The 17,134-nt window shown below is 44.0% G+C and overlaps 1 non-coding gene across 1 annotated transcript; it reads left to right on the forward strand.

The window, feature by feature from the left end:
- The first annotated feature begins 7,263 nt into the window (after window positions 1-7,263).
- On the forward strand, window positions 7,264-7,464 carry LOC132232119 (small nucleolar RNA SNORA73 family). Its single transcript, XR_009452269.1, has one exon. It is a non-coding gene; the product is annotated as a small nucleolar RNA SNORA73 family (small nucleolar RNA).
- The last annotated feature ends 9,670 nt before the right edge of the window (window positions 7,465-17,134 follow it).

The raw sequence follows: 17,134 nt of genomic DNA on the forward strand, positions 1-17,134 counted from the left end.
CTTATGCTTGGGGTTAAGACCAAATTGCTAGGAGCCCAAAGAAATGTCTTTCTATGATCTGCTGGCCATTTTAGAACTTAGGAAGTGTAATGGTCAACAAATCAGAAAGAAGCATCTGAGGATAAGGAAAAAAAAAAAAAGACTAAAGTGATGAAGACTGACCAGAGTATACCATATACTAAACAGAGTCCATGAAATGCTAAAAGAAAGGGGAAAGTACCACGGAATTCAGGAGAGTCGCAAAAACCACATTAAATGTGAGGAAAGGAAAGTTCAAAGATATAAAATGACTAAGATTTTAGAACCATCTTCTTTTTATTGATTTCAGAGAGAGGGGGAGAGAGGGAGAGATTGAAACATCAATGATGAGAGAGAAGCATTGATTGGCTGCCTCCCACACACCCCCTACTGGGGGGGTCAAGCCTGAACCTGGGCATGTACCTTTGACCCCAATGGAACTGGGGACCCTTCAGTCCACAGGCCCACGCGCTATCCACTGAGCCAAACCAGCCAGGGCTAGAACTCCGTTTCTGATGTCCCCTCAGTGTTCCTTCCACCGCAGCGCCCGAGGCTCTCCTGCAGTACCGGTTCACAGGACAGGTGCAGCATTTGTCAGGACACAGGTGTAACATCTGTTGTCAGTGAAAACAACCCATGATCTCCATCTCACTAGGTAACTGAAAGCACACACCTTCTCCAGCCCCACCAGCAGGTGCGTTAGAGGAAATGTTGTTTGGATGGACTCAGTCATGTACTTTGGGACATTAAACTCTCCGAGACCCAGTCTACTTTTGCCTCAAGGAACAGGTGTGCTCCCAGCGACCATGACACATACACACCACACAACCGGATATTGCTCACCTGCCACGCCTTAGGACGATCACAGTACAATGTGTTTCTATTCACAAATACGCAAACATTTCAGAGGCACGGAACGCCTACCTCCCGGGAGTAGCTGTTTGCGGCTGATACACCATTTCTTTACAGTGCAGTGTGTTCATATGTATCGCCGGGGCCTCACAAACAACCAGTTCCTCCTCCAGTGAGACGCGGGGACCAGCGTGAGGTGTCCACTGAATTACTGTGTTTGTTTTTTTTTCTTTAGACTTAACAATACCGAGTGTATCCCTAGTTTTCAGAGTAAAAGTAAGAATCGCCTTACACAGTCACTCACTAGTTTGCATTCATTCATCGAGTCCCAGCGGGACGACCGCAACCTCTAACTTAAAAGCTGGGTCTGGAGGCGAGCTGTTCTGGGCGCTGTTTTGGTGAATCGTGTGATTTCTTCTGCTCTGTGGACACTTAAGTCCCAACCTGAGCAAATTCGGGGAGAAATTAGTAGCTGCGGGGACAACAAACGCTGGAGACGCTCCATTCTACACACTCAGTCGTTTCAAAAGCTATTTTTAAGCGCCAAGGCCACCGTGTCCTGTGCCTTTTGCTGGCCCTGCACCTTCCCACGAAGTCACATGCACAGCCTGCTTGCTGTGACTTCACCCCACAGGTATCAGGGCTTTTACAACATTCACAGCAGGACCTGGCGATGCATCAGTCACCACAGGCCGCCACGGGGAGACTCAGGGGCCGGCTGCCCGGAGGGTCCAGCGGGGAAATGACCCCCGGGGGCGGGTCGGTCGGGAGTCCGTTTCCCCTTCCCGCGATCTCGGCGGGAGCCCGGTGCCCACACCCAGGCGGCCGCCCCCCGAGCCTCACGGGGCAGCTGCGCTCGGCTCTGCCCTGGAGCTCGTGCCAGGTCTGGCCGGGCGGCCGAGGGCTGAGGGCGAGGGATTTCGCAACGGCCAAGAGGGAGGAGGGCGGCCGCCCCGTCATTTCTAGGAAGCCTCCAGCCTCTCGGGTCGCGGGGGCTGCCGGGAAAGCCGCTCACGAGCCGGAAGAACTGCCCGTCCGGCCCCCTGCGCACGCGCGGCGAGCTCTTCCCGTGCGTGGCGCGGTCGAGCGGCTCCCTCCGCCAGCGGCCGGATCTAACTTGTCGGCTCGCTCGGGCCGCTGTGACGTAGCGGTCCACTCCCTGGGCCCCGCGGCGCCGGCCTCTTGTGACGTCACAACGGGGCCCGCCCACGGAGTCCGGATCTGAGGCTCGTGGGGCGGGCCGGATAGGGAGGTTTCTGGTTCCTTTCCTGTCTTTTGTAATTTCCCAACACTTCTCGAGAAGGCTTTGAACTCTGCCCATTTCCTAATAAGGGTGAAGAGGAGGGCAGCCCTCACCCCGGCTCATTTCCTCCCGAGCTGGGAGTTCTGCTGAAAGTACTTGGCAGCCCGGCCGGTGTGGCGCAATGGTTGGGGCACACGCCTGGGTTGTGGGCTCAATCCCCTGTAGGGGGCGTGCAGGAGGCAGCAGATCAATGATTCTCATCATTGATGTTTTTCTCTCTCTCCCTCCCTCTCTCTCTCTCTCCCTCTCTGAAGCCAATTAAAGAAAAAAAAAAGTACATTGCAGCCCAGCCCTGTGGCTTGGTGGTTGAGCATTGACCTGTGAACCAGGAGGTCACCATTCCATTCCCGGTCAGGGCACAAGCCTGGGTTACAGGCTTGATCCCCAGCGGATTTCCATCCCTGATGGGGGAAGTGCTGAGGCAATCCACAGGGGAGTCTCCTTAATGTTTCTCTTTCTCCACCTCTCCCTTGCTCTCTGAAAGCAATAAAATATGTTTTGTTAAAAAGTACATTGCAAAATATCTCATTACTCAGTGTTGCCTGGGAGCTTTTGTTTGTTTCTATGTGTTCTCTTAGTGTGTCAATTGGAAGGAAGGCATCCATAAAATGGCAACTTTGTATACGGACACAGGGATAAGCAATATCTACTCTGACTTGAGGGAATTAATGTAACTTTAATTTAGTTTAAATGTAGTTTTCGTTTGAATTATCTGGGAGTGGCTTCTTGAAAGGCTATATGTTGAAAGCACTTTAAGAGGTTAGAAGAGTGATTTTTTAAAAAAAAGTTATTTAAAGCCCAAATGAAAATCAAGGTGTATTAGAAATAAAATAAGAATTAAACTTAGAAAGGGCTAAGGTTTTCTTTACATTTTACAGATAATGAAATAGGCCCAGAGATTGCTGGGACTTGCCCAAGAGGGTAGAATTCAGGCCACTGCTTTCACCATGCAGTGCTCCCACCAGCTGGCGAAGGCTGCCTTCCGAACAGGTTGGGCCTGGACACTATTGCCTCCTTCCTCGCCTTCCTCACTCCCCACCCCACCTCCACCCCCATTTCCATGATTTTGGTTCCTGTCCTGAGTTCTCCTCTTGTTTTCTGTTTCTTTAACATTTTATTTTCTTGATAATTGACACCCCCCTCTTGAAACTTCCTTTCCTTTAAATCTCTCCCTCAAATGACCATAAAAGGAAATAGAATAGAATAATTTTAAAAGTTTATTTTCATAATGGTTATTTTATTGTTTTAAGGGTGTTTTTTTTGGGGGGGGGGGGCTGGAGTCGGTGGAGTTCATATAAAATTTCCTCTAGTAAAAGCTGTCTTCTGCTTCCATAGGTGCTCAGTGAAAGTGTGTGTGTGTGTGTGTGTGTGTGTGTGTGTGTGTGTGTGTGTGTGAGTGAATACTGAAGAAAAGATAGAGAGAGGTAGAAGAGAGTGTGTGGCAAGCTGTTTAGAATCAGAAACCAAAAAGATAATCTGTATAAACTCTACGTGATTCAAAACTCAATTAGAAACAACAGCAGAGCTGCAGAGTCTATAAAACGTAAGAAACACATCATTTCCAATCATTCCCTGCATGTGCCTCTGGGAGGCATTTCCTTAGATGATTTTGGTCTTTCATGGAATAAACCTGGAGCTCCAGCTGCCCCAGAAGAAGTAACTACAGGGACTCTATCTGTGAAATAATAAAACATCAGTGTTTCCAAGCTGTATGGCCACCCGTATGCTGCTCACTGTGGTGGCACCTGCTCTCCGTCTCACCCGTGGATGTTACTCTCGCTACGCTTTGGAAAGATAAAGCACAGAGAGTCACTTAACCTAATATAAACCTCCAAGAAGGCAGAGTTCCTGCTGCTATTTCCAATTCCCCAGTCTCCGAGTGAACATGTCTAGTAATAAGGAATTAATGTTTAATTTTTAAAAACATATTTTTATTGCTTTCAGAGAGGAAGAGAGAGTTAGAAACATCAATGAGGAGAGTCATTGATTGGCTGCCTCCTGCATGCTCCCTACCAGGGACCTAGCCCACAACCCAGACATGTGCCCTTGACCGGAATCGAACCTGGGACCCTTCAGTCCACAGGCTGACACTCTCCACTGAGCCAAACCGGCTAGGGCTAATTTTAAATGAATAATAGAATTCACTAAAACGTGCAAATACCAACTGACTGAAGTATGCCCTCTCATTACCACTTCAACTTTCTCTGTTTCTTATTCTACTTGGTCAACAGTAACTAGCAGAAATTGATTGGAAATATGTTTTGTATTTTGCTAAAGCATTTGAAGTTTGGTTTATGTTCTAGTTCCCAATATTGAAAGACATTACACTGTTCTGCATTCCATAATTTGAAAATAATTGGAACCTTGGCATTATGCTAAGTGAAATAAGTCAGAAAAAGGCAAATACTCAAGGCATACAGTGGGGCCTTGACTTACGAGTGTCCCGACTGACGAGTTTTTCGAGATACGAGCCGTCTCTCGGCCAATTTTTTGCTTTGAGTTGCGAGCTAAAATTTGGGTTACAAGCCAGCTTCAGATACCCCACCGCTAGTTGGCGCAGCGAACGTCACAGTGAACGCTACAACATCAGCCCAGCATCACGTGTCTCACTCGTTCACTGTTGATTTGACATACGAGTAATTTGAGTTATGAGCTCGGTCACGGAACGAATTAAACTCGTAAGTCAAGGCCCCACTGTATGTGGAATCTAAAAAAGCCAAACTCATAGGAACAGACAGTAGAATAGTGATTACCAGGGGCTAGGGGGCGGGATGTTGGTCAAATGGTGCAAACTTAGTTATAAGAGGAGTAAGTTCTGGGGGTCTAATGTACATCGTGGTGCTTATAGGCAACAATATAACCACCATAGCGATAGCTACCACCCCCAACCTGCCACATTATTACCATTTCTTTCTTGTGGTGAGAATATTTAAGATGTACTCTCAGCAATATTCAATATACAGCATTACTAACTATAATAACCATTAGACCCCCAGAACATGTTACACATATAACTGGAAGTTTGTATCCTTTGACCAATACCTCCTCATTCCCTCCACTCCCCAGCCCCTGGTAACCTCCACTCCACTGTCTGTTTCTCTGAGTTTGGTGTTTTTAGATTCTACATGTGAGATCATAGACTGTTGTCTTTCTCTGTATGACTTGTTTCGCTTAGCATAATGCCCCTAAGGTTCATCCAAGTTGTTATAACCCACAGAATTTCCCCAGCCTTTTTGTGTGTGTGTGTGTGTGTGGCTATGGATGTATATATCTCATCTTCTTTATCTATTCATCAGTTGATGGACACTTAGGTTGTTTTCATGTCTTGGCTATGGTGAGTAATGCTGCAAAGAATGTGGGAGTGCTGATATCTCTACAAGATCCTGATTTCAATTTCTTTGCTTATATATCCCAGATTAGGATTGCTAGATCAAATGGTAATTCTATTTTTAATTCTTTGAGGAACCTCCACGCTGTTTTCCATAATAACTGCGCCAGTTTGCATCCCCACCAATAATGGGTAAGTTTTTGTTTTTATCCAGACCCTCACAAACATTTACTTCCTTGCATTTTTATGATATACATCCCAACAGGTATGAGGTGATCTTTCTTTTGGTTTTGATTTACATTTTCCTGTTGATTAGTGATGTGAAGCACCTTTTCATGTGTGTGTCGGCCATTTGTATGCCCTGTCTGGGAAAATATCTATTCAGTTCCCCTGCTCATTTTTTAAAATATATTTTATTGACTTTCTACAGAGAGGAAGAGAGAGAGATAGAGAGTTAGAAACATCGATGAGAGAGAAACATCGATCAGCTGCCTCCTGCACATCCCCCACTGGGGATGTGCCCGCAACCCAGCTACATGCCCTTGACCGGAATCGAACCTAGGACCCTTCAGTCCACAGGCTGATGCTCTATCCACTGAGCCAAACCGGTTTCAGCCCTGCTCATTTTTTTAAGCTTTCTTTTTTCCCCACTGAGTTGTAGGAATTCTTTTTAGATTTTGGAAGTTAGCCCTTATCAGATATGTGATTTGCCAATATTTTCCCCCATTCCATAAATTGCCTTTTAATTTTGTTGATTGTTTCTTTGCTGTGCAGAAGCTTTTTAAGTTTGATATAGTTCCATTTATTGATTTTTGCTTTTGTTGCCTGTGTTTTTGGTGTCATATCCAGAAAGTTGCTGCCAAGATCAATGTCAAGGAGCTTTTGTCCCATTTTTTTCTTCTTCTAGGAATCTTGCAGTTTCAGGTGTTATGTTTAAGTCCTTAATCCATTTCCAGGTCATTTTTTGTGAGTGGTGAAAGATTTAATTTTTTTGCATGTGGTTACCCAGTTTTCCCAGTAAGAGAGATCTTAAATGTTCTTAACATAACAACAACAATAAAATGGTAATCCTGTGAGGGATGTGTTAGTACCTTTACTGTGGTAAACATTTCACAATATATGCATGTCATATCATCACATCGGGCCCTTTAAACTTACATCATGTAATATATCAATTATATCTCAATAAAAAACTGGGAGGGGGGAAGAAAAATGTTCACTTTAATGACATTTGATAGTTGGATAGTAAAAACAGAAAAAAATGACACACTTTATGATCTTTAGTCCAAACATTTAAATGTTAGGATAAATTACTCCCATGTTTGTGTAATGTTATAAGTCTACCCTGAAGTCTACAATTTACAGAAGTAGTTATTCTATATTATTCTTTTTTTTTTCTCCAAAAGAATTCTACCTTCCGGGGTAGTGATTCCTTAACTTTTATATTTTACTAGAGGCCTGGTGCACGAATTTGTGCATGGGTGGGGTCTGGCAGGCCTGCCCCGATGGGCGCCCATCAGACCAGGCCAGCAGGGGAGGAGGGGCTGTGGGCAGTTGGCCGGTAAGCCCCACCCCCTACCCGGGTGTTGGGGGCCAATCAGGGCCGAGTTGGCAGGAGGTGGGGCGGGGGCGATCGGGGCTGGATCAGGTTGGTTGGCTGCCACAGTGTGCATCATGGCCACCAGTCGTTCTGGTCATTCTGGTAGTTCTGGTCGTTCCGCTATTCTGGTTGCTGGGCTTTTATATATATAGCTACCTTACTGCAATATGGATACCCCGGAAGTTCTCTCTCCCTGGGGCTCCCAGGTGGTGCAGGGGGAGCATAGGGCTCTGCCCCATAATGCACAGCCCTTTCCCCAACATTGAAGAGAAAGCTGGGCCTTGAGTCTGTCCTGCATATTCCTATAGCTTCTCAGATTCTTGCAGACAGTGACCCAGGAGGCAAACCATGCATGAACCATCTAGGAAAAAATAACAAAGGAAGAAAAAAAGAAGTAAAAAAATATATATTTTATACTTTACTGTAAAGTTGGGAACCGGGAACCTGGATCCTGGAATGGTAAAACACAAAGCTTGCTTAATCCAAATAGCATTTTGTCTAATTATAGGATTTTATTATTATTACCATATACAGCGTTTTAAGGACAGAAAGCATTGTGGGGGTTAGTTTTACTTTTGTGGTTCTAAAATATAAACAAAAATCATGATTTTGTTAGTCTTTAAGAAGTCAGCAATCATGTTGACATTTTAATGCTAGAACTGCTAGAACTGCTAAACATACTAATAAGAAATCATGTCATCACCAGAAAAGTTGTACTAATCAATTCTCTTCCAGGAAAGCTTGAAAATGCATTTTTCTAACAACACCTGCATTCATGAGGTAAAATTTAAAATGGAGGCTCAAAGGGCTATATTTGCTAATTGTAACCCTTATGTCTTACAACAATAGAGGCTCTCACAATTATGCAATTTGAACAAAGCATTAGCAAGGCTTTATATATTTTATTGCTCTGGAGCTATAATAAATCATTTTTTAAAGAATGATTTTTAAGGAGAGAGGAAGGGAAAGGGTAAAGAGAGAAACATCGATGCTACATCAATTGGCTGCCTCTTGCATGCCCCCTACTGGGGAGCAAGCCTGCAATCCTGAGCAGGAATTGAACCAGCAACCTTTCTGAGTATGGGACAAAGCCAACCAACTGAGCCATACTATCCAGTGCTAACGCTATAGTAGAAAACACACACGTGCAAAGATTACTTCAGATTATTTGGAAAAACTTTTATTCCAAATTATTGTAAACTTCCATTCTGCATGGAATATTTGATTGGAATATCAAATGATTGGACTGTTTTTGAATAATTAATCTATTCATTCACATTGATAGATCTTTTTATTTATTTAATGTTTTCGTTAATCCTCACCGGAGAATATTTTTCCATTGATTTTTAGGGAGAGTGGAAGAGAGAGGGAAAGAGAGAGAAACATCAATGTGAGAGAAACACATTGATTTGTTGCTTCCTGCAGGAGCCCCGACCAGGGCCTAGCCGGGAAGGAGCCTGCAACCAAGGCATGTACCCTTGACTGGAATCGAACCTGGGACCCTGTGGTCCACAGACTGATGCTCTCTATCCACCGTGCCAAATCGGCTAGGACACATTGGTAGATCGTTGACCCTCCTGGTTTATTGCAGTTACTACTGCTACATAATAAATTGACCCAACGTTAGCATCTTGAAACAACTCTTTTATTGCGTTCACAGATTCTGTGGGTCAGGGATGGTTAATCTCTCCTCCTTGAGATCTCAGGTCTCCGTCCCTTGGGCTGGGCTGGTCAAGAGCAGGGTGGCTGACAGGAGCTCTTGCACTCGGCTTCTTTATGTGGCTTGGCTTCTGAACAGCTACTGATCTCAGGCTAGGTAGACTTTCCGAGGCAGCTCCGGGCTCCAAGCTAGAGTGTTCCAGTGCATAAGCCCATGCTGCCTTTCCTTTTATACCCAACCTTACTATTTGGTCCACCCATCTATTAGCTGAAGGAGTCATGAGGCTGCCCATAGTCACGGAGCATGCCCGCAGGAACCCCCTCTCCCTCATCTCCCCGTGAGAGGAGTGTGAGAGACTTGGGGCCATGTTCCAAACATCCCGCTTACTCTATATCCAATTCTCCCACACTCATAATCAACTTGAAAAGATTTCCCCTTTAGATATTTTCTCAAAGTGAATGCAACATATTCATAAAAAGCCTTACACGGGGCCACGGCTGCTGAAACCATGTGATGATTTTTCTTTCTCAAGGGAAGCAGACGGAATGACCAGCGTGTGCCTACTGTTTTGAAACATGGCTTGCCAGTATCTGTGTGTCCTTTCCCAGAAATGAGCCCTGTTTCTGCAGTGAGGGAGAACATGAAGTCATCCCTCAGTGAATAGATCAACTCATTTATTTTGAGACCATGCTTGCTTGCTTGCTTTTGCTGTTTGTTCTTTGAATATACCTACATGTCTTTGCAAATAGACTGAGCAGAAGCTTGTCTGGGAGCACCTCAATGAAAGTAATTAAAACATGCCCCTGGACCTGGATTAGGGAGAAGCAATTGAGACACTAGCTGCAGCTGCAAAATTTAAGGGGGCGTCAAAACACTCAGTAATCAAGACAAGTGTTTTGATGCAATATTAAAAATAATAATGCCAAGCAGTACATAATAAAATATCAGAATTTTAAAATAGTGATTTGTTTGCTGTAACAAAGTGCCATAAACCTGGTGTCTAAAAACTACAGAAATATCTCGTCTCCCAGTTTTGGAGGCCAGAGAAACCTCATGCCTCTCTGCTCGCTTCTGGTGACTGCTGCCATCTTGGATGTTCCTTGCCTCAAAGCTGCATCATTCCATCCCCGCCTCCATCTTCACATGGCCTTCTGCCTTGTGTTTCTCTGTGTCTCGCCTCTTATAAGGACACCAGTTGTTGGTCTGAGGGCCACCCTAATCCACTATGATTTCAACTTTTAATCGCATCTGCGAAACCCTATTTCCCTATAAAGTCACATTCTGAGGCTCTGGGTGGAATTTTTGAGAGATGCCAATTTAACACTATGGACAGCATCAGTATTGCGTCGTTTGCCTCAGGATCCACTATAGCTCAGCGTGGCCTCCCCCATTTCAGTAGCTACCAGCATGGGCTGGCCACTGCCAGGTGAGCTGCTATTGCATCAGCTCTGGGGCCCAAGACTGAGGAGGCTCCTCTGTGCATTCTTCCTGAGAAGTTTCACCCACTCACCTGCTTCAGCTTCCACATACCTACTTGACAACTCAACTCCGAAATCTCTCTTTCAAGCCTCACTGCTCCCCTGAGTTCTAGATTCCTCTTTGCAGTGGCTTCTGGACATTCCAACTAGTTAGTCTGAAGGCATCTCAAATTTAACTTGTGTGTAACTGAGGTATTCATGTCTTCTTGTCTTCTTTTGCTGTGTCCTTTATTGGTGGGCTCATCACTGCACCCCCACCAAGAACTTGAGAGGTGTCTCACTGCTAGTCTCCCCCCTATCGTTTCCTTTGGTCCCACCTCAGAGATGATTCTGGATCACCATCCTCTGCCAGAGCTCACAGGTCTTTATCAGCAGGTCTGTAGATATCCCTATAGACTATTATGTTCAACATGACATACTTTGAAAATAAAGTTGTGATTTTGTTACAGGTTGAGATATCAAGCATACTTGGGCTCAGAAATCCCAATGATTATAGATAATTTTGTAGTTGTCAGCCCAACTTGGACATTATGTTTTGATGTTTGGTATTGCTAAACTTGGTTGCCCTAAGCAAATTCCTTCTCTTCTCTCTCATCTCTAAATGCTCCCTTCCTTCACCTCCCTGCTATCACAGAAACCCTGCTCTGCAGGAGGACACTGTTCCCTGCAGGTCTCCCTAGTGTGGCTGGTCAAAGGCCCTCTGCCGCCCCTGGGCCCGGAAGAGGATGGGTGGGGGGTTAGGGGTTGCAGGGAGTGGATGTTTTCTCCTTTTGGCCACTTCCAGTCCACTTCTCCCCTCCTCTGTTCTCTTCCTCCCATGTTTAGTCATCAGACAATACCTTATTCTACATCTCTTATAATGCAGTCATTATGGGCCCCTGGGTTCTTCCCCCTCATATTTTGAAGATTTTTATCTGAGGGCTCACTGCCATTCTCTGAAGCAACTCCTTATTTCAACATGCAAGTGGATGGTCTTCCCAATAGACAGGTCTCATGGTTCCTTGACCCGTCCTCCAAAATTCATGCCCTTTCCCTTAACAGCTGCTCAGCTCCCATGGACCTGCTCTAGACTTTGTCACACCACATCCTAGCCATAATCTCAGTCTCACTCTGTCTCCAATCTTTGCAGGTAACTCCTTCTCATAGTCCTTTTGACCCCACATCATTTCTCAATATTCCCTTTACCTGGCTTGAATGCCATGATCAGTCATTGTAATTACTCCCTTGCATAACTCTCAGCTCCCAACCTAAACCCACTCAGCATACCATAGCTGCAGAAAAACATTCCAGCATGCCAACTGGGATTACTCTAAATGCATCACCTCAACCCCCCGTGGGCCGTTTCTTCTGTCTGTCAACTACACATTTCCCTGGAACATTCACCCTCTCTAGACAACCCTTCCGGATAACATGTGCACTCTTCTAGATAACTTGTTTTCATACCTTCTCTTATTTCTTCTAACCTATACCTTTCTCATCCTCATTCTTTTGGTTTTCTTAAAAGAACAGAAGCATTCCAAATAGAATGTCCCTTGCTTTCACCACCACGGCCCCATTCCATCCACATCTGGGCCAAATACTGAGCCTTTCCTCCCATTCCTGTGCATGGACTGTCCACATTCCCAGATAAGGGAGGTCATTTTGCTGTGCCCAAGATCAATTACCAATAGTTAGAAAGAAACACTAGACCCAAAATGGAGTCACTTTTGCTAAGCTCCCCCAAAGTTTCAGCCTCTCCCAGAAGTGGAATTTTAAACCAATCAGTCTAGAATTTCCTGCTCAATACTAGTGAAGTAATCTTCCTTATAAACCCCCTTGCTTCTCCTACGGAAAGATGGCATTGCCTGAATAATCCACTCTTTTCACTGTCTTGTCTCACCATCTTTCCGCCATCTTCCATTTTGTACAACCCTTCAACCCTCAGAGGTCCCTTATACTTGCTGAGTGAGATGCTGCTGATTCATGAATTGCTTGACAAAGTTAATTAGATCTTAAAATTTACTTGCTTGAATTTTGTTCTTTAACACAATCAGTTAAGACAATTATCAATCAACTAGAGGCCCGATGCATGAAATTCGTGCAAGAGTAGGTCTTCCTTTTCCCAGTTGCTGGTACCTGCTTCCTTCTGGCACCTGGGACCCAGGCTTCCCTCGCAGCCCCGGCTTCATCCGGAAGGTCGTCCAGTCTAATTAGCATATTATGCTTTTATTATTACAGATGAATTATTTTTCATCAATATACAATGTGTCCTTTGTCTAATTAAAAAAAAAAAAAAAACAAGCCCTGACTGGGTAGCTCAGTTGGTTAGAGTATTATCCTGACACACCGAAGTGTGGGTTTGATCCCCGGTCAGGGCACATACAAGAATCAATAAATGAATGGATAAATAAGTGGGACAACAAATGGATGTTTCTTGTTCTCTCTCAAATCAATAAATAAAATTAAACAAACAAACAAATTTCTCTCACATGTTCTCTAACTACTGCCCCAATCTTTCTACTCTCTTTCACAGCAAACAACCCAACACTCCTCCAACTTCACTTTCTAGTCTTTAATGGACCCATTCAAACCGGGTCTCACCCTTGCCAGGCCATGGAATCTGTTCTTGTCAAGGTCATGACTTCCATATACAGGTTAGTTCTCTCATCTCATCTTTCTTGACCTACCAGTAGCTTCGACACAGTGGTCTCCTAATTGACTTCCCTATTTGTACCCATGTTCTCTTTTAGTCTGTTCTCAACACAGAAGCCACAGTGATTCTTTTAAGACCAAAATCAGCTCATTTCATTCCTTTGCTCAATAAATTCAGAATAAAATCCAAAATCCATACCATGTCCTAAAATCCTCCCTGAACTGACTTCTCAGGAACTCTGGAAACTTCTGTTACTGTCTCCTTACCAGCTATTCGCTCAACAGACCTGGGAGTACTTCCACTCAGGACATTTCTGCAGGGAGTTCGCTCTACCTGGAAGGCTCTCTCCACCATTATTATCTGCCCCTTTCTTCTATCCCTCTTTCCACACTCACCATTAGAATGGTACCCCTCAAAGGCAGGGAGGCTGGTCTCTTCAGTGACTGCTGTAATCACACTGCTTTAGGACTGTGCTGGACACATAGAGGGCCCTTATCCAATATTTGTTGAATGACTGGAAAAGTGCCATTCTTTGTCTCGAAATAATATTTTCTAATATATAACCCCTATTCAAATTTACCCAATTGTCCCAGTACTGTTTTCATGGCTTAAATTTTTTTTTTTAATCCAAGATCTAATCAAGGATCACCCATTATCTTGTTTTTAAAGTTTGCCTAGTTTTTAATGCATCTATCACTACACTATCTCATGTCCATAATTTCCAAAAGAAGAGTAAAAATATCCTCTCAGAAGATCAAATAAATGAGAAAATTTGTGACAGGGTAGTGAGAAGCTAGGAAAATTACTGGGCAAGTGGAATGGGGAAACTGAGACAAGAACATTAAACCAGGCCAAACAATTTGGGCAGTTTGCTGCCAGCTTGTGAATCATAGCTCTTATCTTCCCCAACCAAGGACACTTGAGAGCAAGTGGTTTATACCTCTCCTCCATAGCCAGAGAATACATAGCTTAAATCACTCTGGTCTGGGAAAATAGAGAACAAAGACCCAATTAATGCCATTTGTGCCAGCTACATCCAAGGACAGATAAAGTCTGGAGGACAAATAACAGAAACCCCCAAAGTGGTATCACTTAAGGGGGTAATGCTAGACAGGATGAATAGCTGCTAGGGAAGGAGGTGGGAGGGAGCTAAAGGGGGGAGTTTATCTCACTCACTGAAGAAGGAAGTCATCAGTCTTGGGACTTGCCAAGATAAAATAGCCAGACCTCATAAATTCTGAGGAAAGCAGCAACAATGTAAAAGGGGAACCTTGAAACCTATAGGGGGGAAAAAAGTATAAAACTTTTGCTCTCCCACCAGGTGGAACACTCAGATTAGCAGAGTTGCCCCTTCTGACTTGGGCAGTTCTCTGGTAACAAACCCATCAGTTCTACTTTTATTTTTCTCTTAGAGGTGCCCTCTCAAAGGTCTCCATCCAAACAAGTTGTGTCTCATGGAGTAGCTCTAGAGCGCCCTCTGCACTTCCCTTTACCACCATCGGAGACTTTCCTCGCCCTCTCTCCTAGGTTGGATTCCATGTGGCCGGGATCCCAGGTTTCCCTCTGTCTTGATTGAATCCCTTGTTTTGGTAGAAAACTTCCTCCAGTCGCTTCTTGTGGAAGAGGGTGCATTAAAGGTAAGTTTTCTGATAATTTGCATGTTTGAAAAGACCTTTATTCTACTCTCAAATTCTACTGAGAGTTAAGCTGGATTTAGAATTTCAGGTGTAAAAACAATTCGCCCTTGATATTTTGAAGGCATTGTTTTGTTGACTTCTAGTTTGTAATGTGGTTTATGTAGACCTCCCATTTGTTCTGATCACTTGTTCTATGTGTATAACTGTGTCTCCCACCTCCACAAGGCTTTTAGGATTGTTTCTTTATCCCCCGTATTCTGAAATTGTACAATAATATGCCTTGTAAACTCATTTCTTTCAGTTTGGGCAAACGTTCTTTTATTATTTATTCAATAATTTTCCCCCTTTGAGTTATTCTCATTTCTCTTTCTGAGGCTTCTATTACTGTACTGTTGGGGAGCCTGGATTTATCTCTTAATATTCCTATCATTTTTTTCCTTTTGTTTTTTGTTTTATTTTATGAGAAGTCTTAAAAATTATCTTCTAACCTTTCTTTTGAAATAGTTTCTATTCTACTTATTATACATTTAGTTTCCAAAACCCTTTCTTTTTCTGATTGCTTCTTAGAAAAAAAATAGTTTTAATAACACCTTATTCTAGACCAGTGATGGCGAACCTATGACACACGTGTCAGAGGTAACACGCGAACTCATTTTTTTGGTTGATTTTCCTTTGTTAAGTGGCATTTAAATATATAAAATAAATATCAAAAATATAGATCTTTGTTTTACTATGGTTGCAAATATCAAAAAATTTCTATATGTGACATGGCACCAGAGTTAAGTTAGAGTTTTTCAAAATGCTGACACGCTGAGCTCAAAAGGTTCGCCATCACTGTTCTAGGGTATGTGTCCACTAGTTTTTCTTCTTTTTCAGAGGGTACTAGTGAGTTTCTTAGAAATTTTCTTCTGTTGTCTATCTGCATTGTCTCTTTCTCTTCTAAGATTACTTTTTTCCTTTTTGTTTGGACTGTGTATCTTATGTTGGAAGTCTTTCCTAAAATATCTGCTGACCCTTGGCTGTCTGTATTTAAGAGTGAGTATTGAAAAATCTGATTTTGGTGGGAAGGGTGAATTCTAATGACTGGTGAGTGTTACTGGAGGATTAAGAAGCTGGGGTGAGCAGACTTCTAGTGGACTTGCCTAATGTTAGCACTCAGAGGATCCACCACTTTCTAGCTTTAGAAGGAGCAAATCAACCAGGTCAGACAGCTTTCTGGGAAATGCGTGGGCAAAGAGGCTGGGAGGCCTTGCAGACTGTTTTGTAGTATGAATGAAAAAAAGGGGGCAGGGGCTCTATGTAGAGTAACCTCACAGGGTGATCGGATCATAAATTCCCAACTGGGCAGGTTGTGGTGAGGAGTTATGCCCCAAGACTATAACTTTTAAGTAAAAGGTTTATCCTTGCTTTAAGCTAGCTCTGTCTGTTGTTCTCGTGTAACCTCTAAGCACAAACCCGATGGATTCACAGTCAGGCTCTGCCACTTACTAGTTTTGTGGCCTTGTCTAAATTGCTTAATCTTTCTGTGTCTCGGTTTTCCCACTATCAAGTAGGAATTAGGATAGTGCCCAGGTGATACGGCTGTTGCACCAGACTATGCGAGTGTCTCAGGGCTTCCTTCCCCAATTAACAAATAATGCAGGTTTCCAAAAACACTCTCCCTCCCCTCCTCAGGGATGACTGAAGAGGCAGTCTCCATGGGCATAGTCTAGAGCAGGGGTGGGCACACTTTTTGACTCGAGGGCCACAATGGGTTCTTAAACTGGACCGGAGGGCCGGAACAAAAGCATGGATGGAGTGTTTGTGTGAACTAATACATGTTAACACTGCTGCTGGTGAAGGAGCGGAGGGGAGAGCAAGAGAACCCTCCGCTCTTTCGGCTCCGCAGGCCGGATAGAACAGCCGAACGGGCTGGATCCGGCCAGCGGGCCGTAGTTTGCCCAGGGCTGATCTCGGTTGACACATCTAGGAAAAAAACAAAAGAGCACAATATCTTGTTAAAGTTTATAATCCAGTCCCCACTTTGCTTCTTCCACCGCCATGTAATTTTCCCTAAACTTCCTCCTTAATTTCAACTGCATTAAAGAAGCTGCAAAATGTTTTCGCGGGAGCATTTGAGATCTTGCTGGCTGGCATATGTCATCAGTTTGGCTCAAATAAACTCATAAAAATTCTCTACAGGTTTGAGTATTTCTCACATTGACCAGTAGGTTTCTCCCATTTGTATTCTATTTTCAGTCCACCCATGGCCCCTGCCTTTCTAGGCCCAGAGGAGGGGAGTGTGGGAATTAGGGGCTGGGGTGGGGCGTTATTTTGATCTCTGAGTCACCACTCCACTCCCTTCTCCCCCTGATCCTGGTGTGGAATAGGCTTGCTTCTCACTTGTGCCCCTCCGTTGATCTTGGGTGTAGCTTTTTCCTAGGTTAGTCACACTCAGCCACTGGTTGCCAGCTTCCTAAAAATGTGATCTATTTGTTCTCTTCCACTTTTTATTTCCTTGTGGATTTATAACTTTCACTTTCCTTTTCTTCTTTTTTTTTTTTTTGGCTGCAAAAATATTGTTTCATTTGGTCCAATGCATGGGAGAGGGCTTCAGGGTAGTGAACAGAATGGCTAATAGTTTCGG

The sequence above is a fragment of the Myotis daubentonii genome, chromosome 3 (assembly GCF_963259705.1).
Source record: "Myotis daubentonii chromosome 3, mMyoDau2.1, whole genome shotgun sequence".
NCBI classification, from domain to species: domain Eukaryota; kingdom Metazoa; phylum Chordata; class Mammalia; order Chiroptera; family Vespertilionidae; genus Myotis; species Myotis daubentonii.